The sequence below is a fragment of the Balaenoptera physalus genome, assembly GCF_965194825.1.
Source record: "Balaenoptera physalus genome assembly, contig: HAP1_SCAFFOLD_967, whole genome shotgun sequence".
NCBI classification, from domain to species: Eukaryota; Metazoa; Chordata; class Mammalia; order Artiodactyla; family Balaenopteridae; genus Balaenoptera; species Balaenoptera physalus.
The window spans coordinates 129,430-137,448 of NW_028125823.1; the positions used below are offsets into that span (position 1 = coordinate 129,430).

The following is an 8,019-nucleotide window of genomic DNA, read 5'->3' on the forward strand; positions in this document are numbered from 1 at the left end:
AAAATGTGAGGACATTAATCGAAATTTAAGGACTATAAACTTTCCAAATAACTCTAACATAAAATCAGTGAAAAAATTTAAGCAATATATAATACTGACATAACTGTTGCTTCAGTCTTCTTGTAAATTAAATAGAAATAACACCGATAAGTAAATTTTCTTATATGGGTTTAATAAAAAATGGTTCTTGAAAACTAAAAAAGAGAAAAATTAAGTACATAATTACATTGGAGTCAAAGTACATTTTATTGTTGTTGTTGTGATAACAGTTGCTAATTTTCAACAATACAGGAATTGTTGCCTAACTATAGTTTTCTTTGTTCCAAATAGATTTTTCAAAGTAAAAATATGACATAAATTTTGCCCATAAGATGATTAGACAAAACTGGCATTGGGATGGAAAGTCATGTGTTTCAAGACCCTTCACACCAAGAGATATTTAGGCATTATTACTTAGATTAATTGAGCTTTTATTAAAGCTAATTTTCTAGTATTCACACTTCAAAATACAGATGGAAATAAAATATATAGTTCTCAATTTGGCAGGAGTGTACTATACAATTTATAATAAAGTTGATTTATATTAATTGCTAGAAAATTTATGGGCAACAGATTTATTTTAATGGAGTCATTTATGGTCCTAATTTGTTTTATTGATATTAGGATCCGGACATCTTGCTGTTTCAAAAAGATAGTCAAGCACAGGGAGATCAGCTCCGTGCTTTGTGACCACCTAGAGGGGTGGGATAGGGACGGGGAAAGGGAGAGGCAAGAGGGAGGGCATCTGGGGCTATATGTATATGTATAGCTGATTCACTTTGATATACAGCAGAAACTAACACAACACTGTAAAGGAATTATACTCCAATAAAGATGTTAAAAAAAAAAAGTTAACAAACAGCAAATTAAAAATGGATGATTTTTTTAATCCATTTACAATTAATTAAATAGTACATTTTGTTTTCTTTTCTTTTTTCTCCTTATGATTGTTGTTTTTCATTGTCGCCCCTGTGTCCTTATGCTAATAAAGTTGGTTTCTGCTAAATACAGTATTGAAAATCAAGAAGGAAATACACTATTCTCTTATTCTCCTTTAATTTGAAAATATGTGTATTGGCACCACTATACTGCTTTCAGTTAACGTTAATTTGTGTGCACTTTACATTTTTTTATCAGTCTTGCTAAGGGTTTCTCTTAGTTTCCTGTTGCTGCTGTAACAAATTAACACAATCTTAGTGACTTAAAACACCACAAATTTATTATTTTACAGTTCTGGAGATCACAGTTCAAAATAGGTCTAACTAAGCTACAGTTAAAATGTTTACAGGACCCCATGCCTTCTGCACATTCTGGGAATCCAGTTTGTTGCCTTTCTCAGCTTCTAGAGGCTCTCCCCAATCCTCAGCTACTGGCCCCCTTCCATACTTACAGCCTGAAATGAAATCATTCTCACTTTGCTTCCACTGTCACATCTCCTTTTCTGACTCCGACACTTCTGCTTCCCTCGTCTACTCTTTTTCAAAATAAGGACCTTTGTGATTACACTGGCTCACCAGGGTAATTCAGGAAACGCTATGGAGATCCTGACTTAACTGCATCTGCAATGTCTCTTTGCCATGTAAGGGAACATATTCCCAGGTTCTGGGAAATAACACTTATACAACTTGGGAGGGGGTATTATTCTACTACTACAGAGTTTATCAATTTTATTAAACTTCCAAAGATTAACGCTTATGGCTTTGTTATTTTTCTCTATTTTATATCTTTGATCTTTGTTCTCATCATTCTACTTTTTGTCCTTCTTCTTCCTCTGGGTTTTAAATTTTCCCTTTTCCTTTTTAGAATCTTGAGATGGAGGCTTAGCTGATTGATTTTTTAAACTTTCATATTTAAATGATAAAGTATAGCCAAAGACTGTTTTGCCTCCATCATATAAGTTTTGATAAGGTACATTTCTATTTCCATACTGTCAATAATATATTTTAAATTCCCATTGCATTTTTTTAAACAAGTGTTCATTTAGACACGTACTGCTAATTCTCAAACACATAAGATTATCTCATTATTCTTCGCGAAAGCATTTATTCATTTATGTATGTTCACAGAACATATGATCCTTTGTGACTTATTGAGACTTGTTTTATAGCCCCAAAGACTATGTATTTTAGCTGCCAGATGTAGTATTCTATAAATTTCTGTTAGGTAAGTTAGATAATAATATAGTTTAAAACTTTTATATCTAGAAGAGATACAGCAGAGGAGAAGGGGTTGAGAGGTGGGCAAAATGGGTAAAAGGGATCGACTCTGTGGTGATGGATGATAACTACACTTTTGATGATGATCCCGTTGTGTATTGAATTACAGTGTTGCACACCGGAAACTTTTATAATGGTATACATCAATTTTACTTCAATAAAAAATAAAGCTTTTATAGCATTACTGATTTTTTTGTTTTTAATTATGAGAAAATCCTATTTGAAATAGCTGTGGTTCATTGTATATTTTTCTGTAACTCCTGTTAATTCTGTCAGTGTTTTAACTGTATGTTGCTTTGTGTTATTACTGGTTATTTTCTAAATTCAGCTTTTTAATCTTTAACTTTTCAAAGTGACTTAAATTATGCCAATTAGCCATTATTGTAAGTAAAATACCATGTATTGTTGTTTTGTCCTTTGTACTTTAGTTGTCACTCATTCTCCTTCTATTATGTGTTATGTATCCACAGTGTAGTTTTTTCTTTAAAGAGTTAGTAACTATTTAATATATTTTATAGTTAAATTCACAATTTCCCTTTCCGGTGCTCTTCGTTTCTTCCTGCAGATACGTACATCAGTAAATTTGTGCTGATTTTTGTTTGTTTGTTTTGGTTTGGTTTGGTTTTCTTTGTCTTATCTGAAGAGCTATCAACAGTATTCCTTGCAGTCTGGTTCAGCTAGCAACAAATTCTGCCTGTTCTTGTTTATTTGAAAATTTCATTATTTAACCTTAATTTTGGGACAAAATTATTAGTAGAGATAAAATTTGGGGGTTACACATTTTTCCTATAATTTCATTAAATATATGATTTTATTATCTCTGGCTTCACTTGTTTCTGATGATGTTAGCTCTCATTCTTCTTATTGTTGTGCCAGAATATAATGTATCTTTTTATTTTCTGGTTAAATATTATTTTCATTTATGGTGTTTGACTATGATGTGACTTTCTTTGAATGTATTCTATTTGTGTCTTGCAGAATTTTTTAAAAATAAGTTTTTGTTTTTAGAAAACATTTTAGATTTATAGAAAAATTGAAAGGGTAATACAGACAGTTCCCATATACCCAGCCCCGAGTTACATTCTGCACCCATCCTGGATTCCCCTGACCTCTTAAATGATTTTTTAAAATTTGTTTATATTAATATTTACTATTTGAGCTGTAAAGCTCTATGGAATTTTACAAATGCTTAGTGTCATGTATCTGCAATGAAAGTATACAGCATTGTTTTGAAACTCTGAACATATTCCCTGTGTTTCATCATCATTTCTAGCCCTTCTTTAATCTACTGGCCATTACTGATTTACCATGCCTATAGGTTCTGTCATTTCCAGATGTCATGTAAGTGGAATAATTCAGTATGTAGACTTTTGCTACTGGCTTCTTTCATTTTACCCTATACATTTAATATTCATCCATATCCTTTCATGGCATTTTAGTTCATTTATTTTTCTTCATTGAAGAATATTGCACTGTTTGAATGTACCACACTTTGTTTATCCATTCATCTATTTCTCTCTTGATTGTCTTTGTCCCTTGTGAAATACCAGTTGACTGCATTTCTGTGCCTCTCCTTCTGGGCTGTTTCTATGGTTTAATTGATCTATGTGTCTATTCTTGAGCCAATATCATGCTCTCTTGATTACTGTAGCTTTATAGTAATTCTTGAAATCAGGAATTGTTAGCACTACAGCTATGCTGTTAATCTTCTATTATTGTTTTGGCTGTTTTAGGTCTTTCTCCTTTCCACATTAACTTGATATTAGTGTGTCAATATCAAGAAAATAGCTCACTGGAATTTTGATTGGAATTGCATGGAATATATAGATACAGTTAAGAAGAATAAACATCTTAATAATATTGATTTTTCCAGTCAGTATACACAGAATAACTCTTGATTTATTTAATCTTTGGTTTCTTTTATCAGCATTTTATAGTTTTGCACATATAGTTCCTATACATATTTTGTTAGATTTATATTTAAGTACTTCATTTTTATGGTACAATATACATGGTATGTTTTTTTTTGGTTTTTAATATTAACTAGAAATTTATTTTATTTATTTTTGGCTGTGGTGGTTTTTTGTTTCTGTGCGAGGGCTTTCTCTAGTTGCGGCAAGCGGGGGCCACTCTTCATCGCGGTGCACGGGCCTCTCACTGTCGCGGCCTCTCTTGTTGCAGGGCACAGGCTCCAGACGCGCAGGCTCAGTAGTTGTGGCTCACGGGCCCAGTTGCTCCGCGGCACGTGGGATCTTCCCAGACCAGGGCTCGAACCCGTGTCCCCTGCATTGGCAGGCAGATTCTCAACCACTGCACCACCAGGGAAGCCCAACATGGTATGTTTTAATTTCAAATTTCATTGACGTATTAAATGTATGTTTGTTTATATTTATATGTACGGTATATATACAAAATACATATATATGTATGTATAGCATATACACAAAAATATATACTAAACCATGAATCCTGTGACCTTGTTATGGTCCTTTATTATTTCCATAATTTTCCAAAATTATATTTTTCTGCAGAGACAGTCATGTCATCTGCAAGTATAGACAGCTTTATTTAATCCTTTCCAAGCCAAATACTTTCTCTTTTTTTTTTTTTTTCTTGTTTTAAAGTACTAGCTAAAAATCTCAGTAAAACGGAGAGTAGAAAGAGTAAAAGAGAATATCTTTCCTTTTTTCTGGATTTTAGTGAGAAAGTTTTCAACTTCTTAACATGATATATAAATATTTTTATGTCACGTAATGCTTGTGTCTGGTTTTGGTATTATGGTAATGCTGACCTCATAGAATGAGTTTCCTCAGCTTCTGTTTTCTGGAAGAGATTGTGGTAATTGGCACCCTTTCTTTTGATTTGGTAAAATTCACCGGTGACTATCTGAACTGAAGGTGTCTTTTTTGGAAGGTTTTTGATTATTGATACAATTTTTTTTTAATAGATATGGGCCTGATCAGATTACCTGTCTCTCCTTGTGTAAGTTTTAAGCATTTGTGTCTGTGAAGAAATCATTCTGTTTCATCTAAATTATAGAGTTCTGCTTGTTGTTCTTTACTGCCTTTTTTAACATTCATGAAACAGGTCAGGATGACGTCTCTTTAATTTCTGATACTGGTAATTATTTTTTCTTTTCTTTTCTTTTTCTGTTAACCTGGCTAGAGGTTTATCAGTTTTGCTGGTCTTTTCAAAGAAGTTTTTGGTTTCATTGATTTTCTCTACTAAAGTTTTCAGTTTCAATAACTTATGCTCACATATGTATTATTTCTTTTTACTTTCTGCTTACACTAATATTAAATTGTTCTTCAGTCTCTAGTTTCCTGAGGTGGAGCTCAGATTACTGATTATAGATCTTTCTTCTTTCTGAATATATGCACTTAATTTTCCTCTCAGCACTGCTTTGTATCTACAATTTTTTTTTAATTTTTAATTCTATATAATTGCTTTTTAAAATTCCTCTTGAGACTTTTCTCTGTGATCCACATGAGCTTGAGAAAAATGTATCTTTTATTGTTGTTGAGTGGAGTAGTCTATAAATGCCAATTATATTAGTTTGATTGCTATTACTGTCCAGGTCAAGTCTATCCTTACTGATTCTGTACCTACTTGATCTATCAGTTTTTGCTTCACATATATTGAAAGCTTGATGTCAGATTCCACAACTTTAGGAGTTTTATGTCTTTTTGGAGAATTGATACTTTTATTAATATGTAATGTCCCACCTTTTCCTTGGTATTTTTAATTAAAAAAAAATTTTTTTTAACATCTTTATTGGAGTATAATTGCTCTACAATGTTGTGTTAGTTTCTGCTGTATAACAAAGTGAATCAGCTATATGTATACATATATCCCCATATCTCCTCCCTCTTGCATCTCCCTCCCACCCTCCCTATCCCACCCCTCTAGGTGGTCACAAAGCACTGAGCTGATCTCCCTGTGCTATGCGGCTGCTTCCCACCAGCTATCTATTTTACATTTGGTAGTGTATGTATGTCCATGACACTCTCTCACTTCGTCTCAGCTTACCCCCACTGGAATGGTTTTGACCCAGAAAGAATGTCACCAATAAACAGTCTCAGTATGAAACAAGATAGAGAACAACCCCTCAGGGAGCTGACTGTAAGGCTGGAGGCAAGGCCCCTCCTACACTTTTCTTCACTCCCACATGGAGCAAAAGACTCAGTTATGTGTTTATTCCAAATCTTGTAAAGCAGCACTGGCTGTAGGGGCTAACCCTGCCCTTTGTTTCCAGGTGTCCCAAGCTGATTCTTAAATCAGCTTTGTTGAAATTAATATGCCTACTCCAAAGTTTTTAGTTTAGTATTAACTTCATATGCCTTTCTTATTCCCTTTCCATTTTTTGAATTATTGGAATTTAGAATAGTTTTGAGCTTGCAGAAAAATTGAGCAGAATGTTCAGAGTTCCCATATACTCCCCCTCCCACTCCTTCCCTTGCCCTCATTATTAACATCTTGCCTTGGTGTGGTAAGCATGTTAAAATTGAACCTACATTGATACATTGTTATAAAATAAAGTCAGTTATTTTAAGGGCTCACATTCTTTGTGATCTACAGTTCTGTGGGTTTTGTCAAAGGCATGATGTTATGTACCCACCATTACCACCACATCATGTGGAATAGTTTTACTGCCCTAAAAATCCTGTCTGCTCTAGCTGTTCATCCTTCCCTCCTCCCCTCCCCAATCCCTGGCAGATTGTTCTTTTTTTCACTGTGAATGTGATAAATTCCAGATTTTCTCCAAATATATTATGGCAGATTATACTCCAACACATGGAAGGGAAGTATTATCACAGTAGTTTTTTTTCAAATATAATCAGACTGGGTTTATGCCTCTCCTACAAAGATTGATCATAATAAAGTATATTGTCTCTAACACTTGTTCACCTGAGTTTGGATTATATAAGAACTACTGAAATAGGCGACCAATCTTCCAACTCTTGTGCTAGAAAGAGCCTCTTTTTTTTTTTTTTGTCTAAACCATACTAGCCTCTAATGAATTCAGCCAATTAAAGGAACTAAAGGTTTCTTTTCTCATTGTTCCTATGATCTATATACTCTGTGTGCCTACAAGATGCCAGTATTAAGAGTTCATTCCTTGCATATTCTCTGTCCATCACCACTGCCCTATGCTATGAGGAAGTGCTTCTTCTCCACCCCTCACTTGGGTTACAGAAGGATTAGTCTGTATAACCACTTACTCTAGGCTAAGTGAGGTCTTTGAGTGCCTCATAAGGCCTCTTTAGCCATAGTTCTTGATGCTCTGGACTTATTGGCATGTTCATAGGAGTTTTTGTGGAAATGTAGTTACCTGGAAGTGCTGAGGTGTCTGTTCGCTTGTTTGAAACTTGAGTAATGTAAACACCTTGTTCTTCTGCTTAATCCCCAAGGATTGACATGGGGATGGTTCAATTTCACCTTTTAGTATATTCAGTAGACTAACGCAGCAATGTGCTGTGTTCTCCTTCAATAGTCCTTGTTGCTCCCATTTACTACCCACATGGTAAGAAAGCTGTCCTACATGTTTATCTCAAACTTACATGGAGAAATTTGAGAAGAGTCAATTAGTAGAACCATCCATAATGTCAACTACTAGTAAGGGTCTGTAGAGGCAAACATAGATACATATATCCATATCTGTCTGTCTGTCTGTCTATCTATCTATCTATCTATCTATCTATATCTCCTCTGGAAATTTTTTTCCGTGATACATTAGTTGGTGGGAACGAATTTTTCATAGAAT

General features: G+C 34.0%; 1 long non-coding RNA gene across 7 annotated transcripts in view; it reads left to right on the forward strand.

Moving 5' to 3' along the window:
• Positions 1-8,019, forward strand: part of LOC309653710 — a 249,284-nt gene that overhangs the window by 129,418 nt on the left and 111,847 nt on the right. For 6 of the 7 annotated variants that reach the window (XR_014259397.1, XR_014259398.1, XR_014259399.1 and 3 more), the window contains exon 2: positions 4,437-4,591. This is a non-coding gene — a long non-coding RNA (uncharacterized lncRNA). Of the gene's footprint in view, positions 1-4,436; positions 4,592-5,202; positions 5,238-8,019 lie in introns of all 7 variants that reach the window. The other variant, XR_014259403.1, reaches the window with a different exon arrangement.